This window comes from Macaca fascicularis, chromosome 7 (assembly GCF_037993035.2).
Source record: "Macaca fascicularis isolate 582-1 chromosome 7, T2T-MFA8v1.1".
Taxonomy (NCBI): domain Eukaryota; kingdom Metazoa; phylum Chordata; class Mammalia; order Primates; family Cercopithecidae; genus Macaca; species Macaca fascicularis.
Window position 1 is genome coordinate 11,637,079 of NC_088381.1, and position 12,045 is coordinate 11,649,123.

At 38.5% G+C, this 12,045-nt stretch overlaps 1 protein-coding gene across 14 annotated transcripts in view; it reads right to left on the reverse strand.

The window, feature by feature from the left end:
* Positions 1–12,045, reverse strand: part of DPH6 (diphthamine biosynthesis 6) — a 452,678-nt gene that overhangs the window by 7,637 nt on the left and 432,996 nt on the right. For 11 of the 14 annotated variants that reach the window (XR_012414756.1, XR_012414753.1, XR_012414752.1 and 8 more), the window contains one exon: positions 11,640–11,741. The exons of the other annotated variants lie outside the window; for them this stretch is intronic. The gene's annotated coding sequence lies outside the window, so the exon portion shown is untranslated. The remainder of the gene's footprint in view (positions 1–11,639; positions 11,742–12,045) is intronic. 14 annotated transcript variants of the gene reach the window in all.

Consider the following 12,045-nt stretch of genomic DNA (forward strand, 5'->3'; position numbering starts at 1 on the left):
GTTAGGAGGGAGTAACAGATTAAAGATGGCCACAAGCTCCTTGACATTCCTCCCCTTGAAAGGTAGGGTGTATTTCCTTTCCCCATGAATCTCAGATGATCTATGGAAGAAGTGACACTGTACCAGTAGTCTTTAAGAGGACTGGGAGATTACATTTTGGTATCTTGGAGTCCTGAATTGCCATATAAGAAGTCTAACTATCCTGCAGAAAAAGGTCATCTGGAGAAGCCCAGAGAATATGGGGCAGGCAAAAGGGCTCAGCTGAATCCAGTTTCCAGCTGTTGCTCACCAAGGCACCAGACATGTGAGTAAAGCTGCCTTAAACCCTCAAGACAGGCCCAGCTACCAGATGAATTCCGATGACTGACTGTTGTTAATGAATCATTCAGCTGAGCCTTGCCTAAATTTCTGATCCACAAAATGATGAATTATAATACAACGGTCTTTGTTTAAACTCACTAAGTTTTGGGATATTCTATTATGCAGCAGCATATAACTAGAGTGGAGGCTATGCAGTAATACGAATATATCAAGATAAATCCCCCAAATTAATTGTAGTAGGAATGGAGAAGAGGCACAATTTTTGGAAAGAGATCCTGAGTTTTTTTGTGTTTATAATGGGTTGACAATTTTTTTTTTTTCTGAAGATGGTCACATAGCAAATATTTTTGACTTTGTGAGCCAACATATCTTTGTTGCTACTACCCAACTCTGTCACAAGGCAAAAGAAGCCACAGACGATATGTAAATGAATATGTGTAGCTAAGTTTCAATAAAACTTTATTATAAAAACAGGTGGCTGACTAGCATTGGCTGTGGGACATACATTGCTGACCTCTGGTTTGTTTGTTTATTTATTTATTTATTTGAGACGAAGTCTCGCTCTGTTGCCCAGGCTGGAGTGCAGTGGCCGGATCTCAGCTCACTGCAAGCTCCGCCTCCCGGATTTACACCATTCTCCTGCCTCAGCCTCCCGAGTAGCTGGGACTACAGGTGCCCGCCACCACGCCCGGCTATTTTTTTTTTTTTTTTTGTATTTTTTAGTAGAGACGGGGTTTCACTGTGTTAGCCAGGATAGCCTTGATCTCCTGACCTCGTGATCTGCCCGTCTCGGCCTCCCAAAGTGCTGGGATTACAGGCTTGAGCCACCGCGCCCAGCCTGACCTCTGGTTTATAAGGTTTGAAGTAGGAAGGAAAAATCAACTGGAGATATGTTACATCTAGATAACACACAGGAATGGAGCTTTGTGACGTTTCAGGACGGGAGTATAGACTGAAGAATAGCTAAATATTCTGGAAGAGGGACTACAACATTGGTGTTATATGTTTTTAAGGTTGCTTCTGCTTTGTTGTTTCTTTTAAGAGACATTTGGATAGTTAGTAAACACACTAGTGGGCTCAGGAATTACCTTAATCTATAAGATGGTTCCACTGAGCCAGGGAACTTATAATATGCAGACAATCAGAGAACAACATTAAATAGACTTTCAGTTACATCTAGGTCTGCTCTCAATGGTTTTCAGATTTGTACAATTTCAACCCAATATATTTTATGAGTAAACTGGACTATTCTAGTACCATTTTTTTTCTGTGTGTGGCTAATACTATTCTAATTTTTAATTTATATCACATTCATGATTTATTTGAACAATTATGAGTTCGGCAATATTTCTTGCTCATATTTGAAGAGCATCTACAACATTAATCTCAAAGTATTTATATCCTAAACTATCTTGAAAAGTCAATGGTTATTTTCTATAATTTATGATATATTGAAGGCATTTTGTCATGCTATTTACTGTTATGTCATGGGAAAAAAAGTGTGACCTTTGAAGAAATAAAACAAGCAGTTTTTTAGTTCTCCTGCATATCTGTTAAGTTTATGGATATTTAGGCTTTATAAAACTTATATCAGGCAGCTAAACAATTTAGACTCACACAGCATGTAAATTCCATCAAACAACGGCTCTTTACCCTTTCACCTATTGCCCTACATATGCTTGGCACAGTGGTAGAACTATTCAGAACAAACACTAATAGTCTGCTTAAAATCTTTAATATAAGTAATGCCGGCATGCTAGAGGATTCCAGTGAATATTGAAAGGGGTTTTTACCCATTTAAGGCAGAGAATGGCTTGAACAGTTCTGTTTGGAGCCAGAAAAAGAGCAACCTGGTTCAGAGGTGAAAGCTTCTTATAGTTCCTGCATTTGATAAAATACAGACCTTGTAGCATTCCCTCATAGACCTGTGACCTCAAGCCCTGGCCTTTAGACTTTTTCCCTCCTTGAGAGTGAAATGATTAGTGAGGTCCTTCTATTAGATATGTTAGCAGTTTCTGCAAAAAAGAGGATTTTAATAATACTAAATTGCAAAGAATTATGAGGCAGGGCTTACTTCTAGATACTAAGACAAACCCAGTTGAAGCTGACTACATGAGCTCCTATGCAGGGCCATCTGTTTAGTTCTAATAGTATTTTCTTTCTTTCTTTTTCTTTTCTTTCTTCTTTTTTTTTAATCTTTGCAGCTTGGTTTCAAACCCTGTCTGGGACACCTGCTCAATGTGAAATGAGATTGGCGAGTCTCAGTCCATTTGTGGCTGGCTGAAATTTTCCATCTTCCTTTCCAGAAAAATGGTCCATAAGGAAATTAAGTGAAAAGAGTTAGACGTCACACACGGATTCACGTGTAGGTGTACTGAAGGCCTACAGAATCTTCCTGTGTGAAAAGTACAATATAAATTCAACATTGGTTCATTGGTTCATCCACTTCTCCTCTCAGCAGCTCTCTAACACCTGAGGTCTCTGATACCCTGAAGAGGATGCAACTTTAGGGACATCTTTTTACTATTCTAAGCCACTGCATAATTTGAGCTGAGATTGTAACATGGTTTGAAATTGGCTGTATTTGCTGCTTCATTTAAACAGGAATGGTGTATGAAAATAGTGTAAGAGGTACTTCTCTGTGCTTTTCTACATTATGTAAATAGATTCTACATTATGCAAATAGAGATTTAAAGTCTCTCTAAATAATAATTAAAGAATATTCATAGTTTAAGAGTAAACAGATTAGATGCCTTCAGACCGTATATTACCCACGAGAGAAGGCGGACGACCATAATTTATTATAACCCAAGGCAATATTACCCTAAAGTGGTATGAATTTTGATTTCAAAAGTCAATAGGGTCTTTTCCATATAAATTTAAAGCCATCAAAAATTTCACTGAGTTTACTAAATACACAATTAGTTTCTTGTTACAGATAATTTCTATTGATCCAAATCTGGTTTGTCAGCATGGATTAATCAAAATCGTCAGGGATTGAGATCTGTATGGCTCAAGGGATCAGTTTCCGGGCTAGGAGCCTCTCACCCCCAGGTCACTGTTTCCAATGCATAAAGGAGTTTTGAAAGGCCTATTTGACAGCTGGTGTGAAACCAACCAGCACTTTCAACTACGTCTCCTGCATAGATTCATTGTCCCTTATATGAAAAGACATTAGCACCTACCGTCTGAGGGTATATGTGAGGTGAACAGTTACTGCATTGTCAGCAATCTTAGTTATTATTCATAGATACGTCCATATTTATAATCTCCTATGGTAAGCAATAGCAATTGCTATCTTCGCTGCCGTATCTAGTTATAAAATATTTATCTCTGTATGACATTTTCCTGCAGTTGAAACCAGCTGATCTCTGATAGACCAAGCTATTGTATATTCTTTCTTTTCTGGAATAAACTGTAGAAATGTTTCTTTTCTAGACAATGTATGTGTGTGCAACTCCTTTCTTTGTTTGCCTTTCAGGTCTTCCCTAAAGTGTAGGTTATAAGGTTCTAATCTTTTATCACTATATAAAAACTTCAGGTCCAGGTCTTCGCCATTTATACGGCTTCCCTAAGGAAAATACTGTTCCTGGCAGTTCTGGGTTAGATGTTTGTCCTTCACTTGCTCACAGTCTTTAGGAGGCTTTTAACCCCACCTGGGCATCCATAATGATCCATTGGGTAGATCTATGGGGTAGATCAGGGTAGTACATATGCCTTGCTCTGTGGCCACATATTTCATCACTCTAAGTCAAAGAAACCCTCTGAAGATTCCCTTCCCTTCAGCCCTCAACCTTTAAAAGCCCTTAATAGCCTTGTTTATTCAAGGTGAGTCAGGCAACCTGATTTTCAAGAGTTTTTCTAGTTCTAGTCCCATGGATTTTGTTGTCAGGGACCAAACAACTTGTTTCTTTCCTGTCTTTGTAGAAAAATGAATAGGCTTTTACTATAAAGATACTAGCCATTCTCCTAGTTAGGAAAGAAAAAAAACCTGGTTACCCTGAATTAAAAGAAAAAAGGTTCTAGCCATGTTGGATCATGTATTAAGTTTTGCTACCTTGGCTGGGCGCGGTGGCTCACGCCTGTAATCCCAGCACTTTGGGATGCCGAGGTGGGCGGATCACCTGTAGTCGGGAGTTCACGACCAGTCTGACCAACATGGAGAAATCCCGTCTTTACTAAAAATACAAACTTTGCCGGGTGTGGTGGCGCATGCCTGTAATCCCAGCTACTCAGGAGGCTGAGGCAGGAGATTCGCTTGAACCTGGGAGGCGGAGGTAGCAGTGAGCCGAGATCATGCCATTGCACTCCAGCCTGGACAACAAGAGCCAAACTCCGACTCAAAAAAAAAAAAAAAAAAGTTTTGCTACCTTTTCTTTACTAAGGTATTTTTAACGTATGGTTCTTCTATGAAACTACAAATCTAGGAAGCTCAACATAATGAGTGGTGCCTATAGTGACTGTTATACTGTGAATGCAAGTTCATGATTCTTATTCGTATAAAGCATGAAAGGCCAAGGTGGGCAGATCATGAGGTCAGGAGATTGAGACCATCCTGGCTAACATGGTGAAACCCCATCTCTACTAAAAATTCAAAAATTAGCTTGGCGTGGTGGTGTGCACTTGTAGTCCCAGCTACTTGGGAGGCTGAGGTAGAAGAATCGCTTGAACCCAGGAGGTGGAGGTTGCAGTGAGCCGAGATCGTGCCATTGCACTCCAGCCTGGGTGACAGAGTGACTTTGTCTCCAAAAAAAAAAAAAGAGAGAATGGGGGCAGGGTACAGTGACTTATGCCTGCAATCCTAGAACTTTGGGAGGCCAAGGTGGGCACATCAGTTGAGGTCAGAAGTTTGCGATCAGTCTGGCCAACATGGAGAAACCCTGTCTCTACTAAAAATCTACAAAAATTAGCCAGGTGTGGTGGCGGGCACCTGTAATCCCGGCTACCCTGGAGGCTGGGACAGGATGATCACTTGAACTCAGGATGCGGAGGTTACAGTGAGCTGAGATCACGCATGCCACTACACTCCAGTCTGGGTGACAGAGTGAGACCCTATCTCAAAAAAAAAAAAAAAAAAAAAAAAGAATGGGAAGCATCTAATGCTTTCTGGTTTACTCTCAGAGGGGGGATCACGGTGATCTTTGGATGCTGTGTATAAGACAGTATAGTTCTCTACTACTGGGCCGTGTCCATACAGTGAAGCCAGCTTGGTAGAATGTCTTAGTGATAGAGGTCATGCCCACAGGAATTGCTGGCTTTGCTACTAGTTATCCATATGTCTGTGGCTACTTAATTTCAAGTCCCTTTGCTGTGGGATCAGAAAGAAGGTTTGGGGGATCTAATTAAACCAAGAAATCTGCCTTCCTGGATTCCAGATGTCAGGGAAGTAGCCCAAGATAATTATCTTCCAATTCCAAATTGTTGACCCAAATTGCTCCAAACTGACTTGAGTGCTCCTGGCCATAAAGCTAGAGGTGTGGGAGGAAGGAGGAAGCTCCTTTGGTTTCGGGTAAATGAGTGGCGTTGACCTAGCTAAGTGGCTTCCTTCTCAGTCCAGGGAAGGGGAGGCAGACAGTTACGTTCATAGAATGTCTTAGTTGAGGACAAAGAGCTGCTGGATTCACCCTTAGGGGACTTACTGTTGTCCTGGAGAAGGCCATCACTAAGTAAAAACACTGAATTCTTTGGAATTTAAATTTTTCCAGTGTCCTCCATAGCACCTTGTATACATTTCAATTACATCATCATAGTGAACTTCAATCATTCACCGATTTTCCTTCCCAATGAATAATAAAGGCAGTGACTATAGATCATTTATCTTTACAGAACAAGGATAGAATCTGATATGTTACCTGCACTCAAGAAATGTGTGACAAATGAATGCATGGGAGAATCCAGAGAGGAACATGAGGTGTTCCATACTTCTTTCTTACCCTATTCCTTCCTTTCCGTGATGGTGACTTAGAGATGGAATCATTATGTATCAGTGCAGTAGAGCTGGTAAGCCCTCAAGTGCCCGGTGCTTAATTTGAATTCTGATTTTTAATACTTTTTAGTTATGTGATTTTGGACAAGAATTAAATAGCTTCATCTGTAAAATCAGAATAATGCTATTTTTTTTTTGGATGTTGCGAGGATTAAATAACATACAGTTCTTGACACCTATAAGTTACATTATTAGTAATATTACTGCCATCAAAGTGGGAATATGTCCAGCTTGCTGCTGTTGAGTCTTGGTGAGAGGAAGAAATCATTTACAGCATCAAGTAAGAGTGCCTGATTTATTGTCTTGGATAACACTAAAGAATGGACTAATCCCCAGTTATTGTGCATCCTTTGGGTGATTCGATTTACCAGGTAAAAATACGTGTCTCCCTATTCTAATTTCCTTTAGATAAATAAAATCTGATTATTTAGTCAAGGAAATTCCTTTTTTCTCCTGGGTGGCCAAGGTGTGTGTGTGTAGGGGGAGGTGGGTAGAGCCTGATATGAACCATGTTTCAGTGTCCAGCAATCCTGGGGGCACTGAGGAAGAGTGTCAGTGCATAAATATGGAATGCTGACATTCTGAGCAAGGCAGAGAATGCACCAAGATTCCATGTGGACTAGAAATGCAAGAGAAAGGAGGCACTGATTAACAGAAAGTTTCGGAAGAAGTCTGACATGGAAGGGTAGACTCTCCAAAGGAGTGAATATGGAGGACGCCTGGAGAGGAGAAAACATCTATCCTAGAATGTTTGCACACAGTAGCAGAATGGTAGTCTGCTAAATAGTAGAGGTAATAAGTGCCCATAAAGCCAATATAAGGTAAGAAAAAAATATTTCTAGAAACATTAGACAATCTCTAGAGTCTAAATTTCCCTGGGGAGATGTAGTTATTTCATATTTACTAGGTTTCTTTTCATCAAAAAGAAACATTTACTTAAGTCTATATTACCTCTTTTTTTCTTAGTTTATTTGCATTTATAACTCTGCTAAAATAAATTGGTAACCTGGAAATACACAGGTACCATTTTTTTCTTGCCACTGGCCCGTTCTGAATAATCAATAAATAAAAGGACTTCTCATACCCAGACCTTGATTTGAAAGATACCCTGAAGATTTACAATATGCTAAACCAGAGAAAAACTTGGGAGTAATCAGTACAATACATTTTGCTCTCCATCATAATCAGTTTTTCAGCCTCCACGTCGATAAAACTTTTTCTCCTTTTTCACAATGGTTTACAACTTAAATAATTTAATACAACAGTTGTTATATTTTTATTGCCAGCTTATAAAACCGGTACCATAAGTCTTTTCTATGCAATATATTAGCAAAAAGTGACAGTGGAGAAGGGGAACTGGTGATTACTAAAACTGTAATTCAATCTTCCAGTTCCGAAGATGTCATAAAAACGTCTTCTGCTTTACTTGCATATGGCAGATACTATCAGGATGCCTCAAATGAACTCTCTCTGGATATTCAATCTCTCCTTAGGCATTATTTCATATACAATAAAAAAGGGACTTCACAATGCAAATGCAACTCTGATTCAAGCCCAATAGTTCTTTTTGTCAAATAGGATTTTCTTTTATGAAGTTTCATCTTAGAATTAATTTTGATATCAATGCCTGTCAAGCTGTGGAAATTGAGCTGAACCAAGTGAGTCTATTCCTCTTTGCGCTGACTTGTAGGAAGTGGTAATTAGAAAAAATGCAGAGATTTTTGTACTTGGCTAAAGAAAATTTAACTCATCATGCTACATATTGTCAATCTTGTCGAAAGTATAGAAGTGGTACATAGCAGCATTCTATAAATGCCTATTTTTTTTGTATATTTTTAAATCCGCTCTTGACTACTTTTCATCTTATATTAGTTGCAAGAAAATTCTTTTCTAATTTTGGCTAATTGCTGCTATGATCTGAAAGGTCTGTGAAATTAAATAACAGATTCCTGTAGTGTTTATGATTAACGATGTTCCACAAAACTTAGGACACTAGCATGGAAGAAAACATATTTCATTAGATAAAGAGGATGGTTAGTTATTTGTACATTCTTGCCAACAGTTCTCATTCAGTGGTCTTGTCACATGTGTACTGACTTCAGTCTAAAACAAAGAGGCATCAAATCCCCCAAATCTCTTCTTTGAATGTCCAACATACAATTAATCTAATGATGTTGCAAATAAAATTAAAGAACTGTTATCTTTCTATTAACAGAGTCACTTTGCCTTCTGTATCAATGCACTAAAGCAATACTTTACAAAATCCTTTAAAAATCTTCCTAGGATGAGAATAAATTAGTTTTTACAGGGAGGTGGAGGAATTGAACTTTCATAATATGGCTGCCTGGAGAGCAACACATACAGTTGGAAGGTAACATTTTCCATTTATCCCCCAGCCTGAGAGAGGGCAGGTGGCACTCTGTGGGTTTCTGCACTTTGTCTCCCAGCCAATGCAGCCCTGGCCGACTCCACAAGAGGTGAAAGGTCACAGACGCTATGTGAGTGGTGTTTAATTCTCACCACAACAGAGGCTGCTAATCACATAACATTAGGGTGAATTATGATAATTATAAAAAGCTGAACAGAGAGATTCAACAATAACAACAGCACGACTACAGCTGTGATGGTAGTGATGACAAGGTGGTGCTTTCACGGCCCATGGTAATGGGTTTGATTGAGATTCTGGAAACCTTTGGTGAAAGACACTTTGCCCCTTGCAGGTTAGCTTTTTCTAAACCACCTCTATAATAAGTAGAGTAAAAATAACCCATTTGAACAGTTTCTAGTGCTGGAAGGAGCTCAAAACATTCTCCTCTAGCATGCTGAAGTCCTATTCGTCTACAGAGTAAGAATTTATTTCAGAGTCACTGCTTTCCAGCAGGTCTCAACTTGTACAGCTGTTAGCTTCTGAGCCTTACATGAGATTTTAATTTGTCTGATCCCATTTTACTCTTCTACATATGTAACCCCCTGTAATGGACTTCATTTGCCCTAGGAAAATTTGGAGAACAATAAAGAAGAGCCTATTCTTAGGAGTTTTCAAATTCAGGAAAAATTGATTGCACATTTTGAAACAGGAAAAAGTCAGGCAGTGGATATGAAGTGCAATAAAGAAAAACTAACCGATATAGTTAGTCCCTAGTGATTACATAGTTTGCTTTTCACATTTTGGGGGCAAAGACAGCGTCACAGCCTTTCTGTTGTTCACCAAGTTGAAATGCCTTGCAACATTGGTTGTTTTACTGAATCAAGAGAGGCAGAGATGTTTCGAAGCCACGAATTGCAAGGGGAAGTTGAGCCACAATTAGCCCCACAGTTTAGCGTTAGGACTGGCTTCCAAGTAGCACTAATCGCACTCCTTGAATATATAGAAGATGCAGCATGTTTAAAATAAAAACACAGGGCTTCAGCCATATTTGTATATTTATTTATTTGAGACAGAGTCTTGCTCTGCTGCCCAGGTGGTGCGATCTCGGCTCATTGCAACCTGTGCCTCCTGGGTTCAAGCAACCATCTCCAGCTAATTTTTGTATTTTTAGTAGAGATGGGGTTTCACCATTTTGGCCAGGCAGGTCTCGAACTCCTGACCTCAAATGATCCACCTGCTTCGGCCTCCCAAAGTGCTGGGATTATAGGCATGAGCCACCACACCCTGCCATATTTATAAGCTAGTGGTAGCACACCAAATCTTACTAGGAAGTGAAAAAGTAGTCCTGGTTGACAAATAAATGAAATGATACATATACTCTATGCAAATAATGCCATAAAGCAAATAGTCTCATATGTTCTAGCTAAGGCATCTGGATAGTTTTTAAAGACTTTTCTTCTTCTTAAAATATGATGCAATGATCCAATGTAATGCTAATGAAGTTGGTAAAATCTACTACAAAATCTGAGTCATGAAGAAAAAGTTCAAAACTCTTTGACACAATTCAATAGAAGAGGCACCAAGTGCCTTTAAAATACCATGTTTTCAAGCCCAGCTGCTATGAGGTTGGATAATTCCAAACTAGGGTCTATGCAATTTATCCCAGTTGCATACTAGTAGCCCGCCTATTCTGGCTGATTTGATATTAGCTTGGAAAGACAGTTTTGGGCTAAATAGTGCTGGGGCTTACAGTAAGTTCATTTTAAACTTTCAGGTGACATGAAAATATTTACAGAAGAAGTTACATAACTACATAGGCAAATGGCTACTTAAGTGCATGTATCTTTATTTGATTCCTGAACCACAAGAGGTAATGATGATAACCATAATAATGACAAAAACTAACGATATTTAATATCTACAGGCATTGTATTAGGTCTATTGACTGCATTATCTCATTCTCACAACATCCAGAGGCTGCCTTTTGTTATTACACCTATTTTACAGATGAATAAATTGAGGCTGAGAGAAGTAAAAAAACCAGGCTTTCTGAATTGGGTGAAAATTTGGGCTCTACTGAGTATCAGAAACATTCTGGGATAAGAAATGGAATCATCTGACTTTTCTGTGATTATTGGCTCTTAGCAGCAGTGCAGCTTTAGGAATCAATACAGTGCACGAGTTCTATAAATGTGCCTCTTAATAAGTTAATAAAACAGCGATATTCTCATTGCCTCTCCATCAAAGTTTCAGGGGAAAAATGAGAACATTAAATGCAGTAGGATAGGGAAGATCTGCTCCATTTGCTCTGCAATGATAATCTTTTACAAAAGAGGATTTTTATTATTAATTCTTTGCCTTCTGGGGATATTATAATTTTCTAGAATGTAGAACTGCCTTAAGCACAGTAATTTGCTGAGCTAGACTGAATCTCAAAATGTTTCAAATGAGCTGATAAACAACTGCATAATTAGCCATTAGTAGATCAAGTCTGTATGTTACTGATATCCAGATGAGCAAACCAATGGATAGGCAAATTGTAGATATAGTTTTAAAAACTAAGAGCCTGTGTTTTATTTTTACATGCTTTGTAACTTGTTCTTTAAAGAATTAAAAACCACATTTCATTTGCCCTTTAAAAAAAGAAATTTAGATTATTCCATCAAATAAATCCTTAGAGACTTAATCATTAAATACATACTGCCATGTATGAATAATGAAGGATTTGTGTGGTGAATGCAACTCATGCTCTAAAAATGACTAGATGGTGGGATTTTTCTTTTCAATTAAAACTTGCCTCAAATCTATTGCTTGCATGGATAATGCTCTTTCATCCTCCTTCTGAGTTTTGGTTTAAGTCCAAAGTATGAAATACATTTGGCCTTGATTATGAAAATAAAAGGTTTTGCATGTTCAAATAAGAAAAGGAAAATACAGTCAGTTTTTATGCTTAAACACACATACCTTATTCAAGTGGCTGGCATCCAGTCCAAAATGTATCCATGTTACAATTAAACCTCTCTTTCTTCTCATTTTTCAAGAACTTCTCACTGGATCAGAAAACACCTGCGGTGGAATTTGTCATGCAAGTTACAAGCTAGATGTAAGATTTTTGTTTGTTTGTTTTAATATTAAAATCAACTCAGCAGTTTTGAGGACCAAATAAAGAAAAGAGAAAGGTTTAATTTAAACACGGTTGTACTTTATGCTCTGAACTCGGAGGTCACAAAGCCAGACAGATAAATGTACCAGCAGAAAGAAAAGCAGCAGCAATTTTCCTGAAAATTTATAAATTAGAGAGTTCATATTTTATCTTAAATGGCTTAGGTGTTCTCTTGTTTGGGGGGCAGACCAGGTATAATTTCTTGAG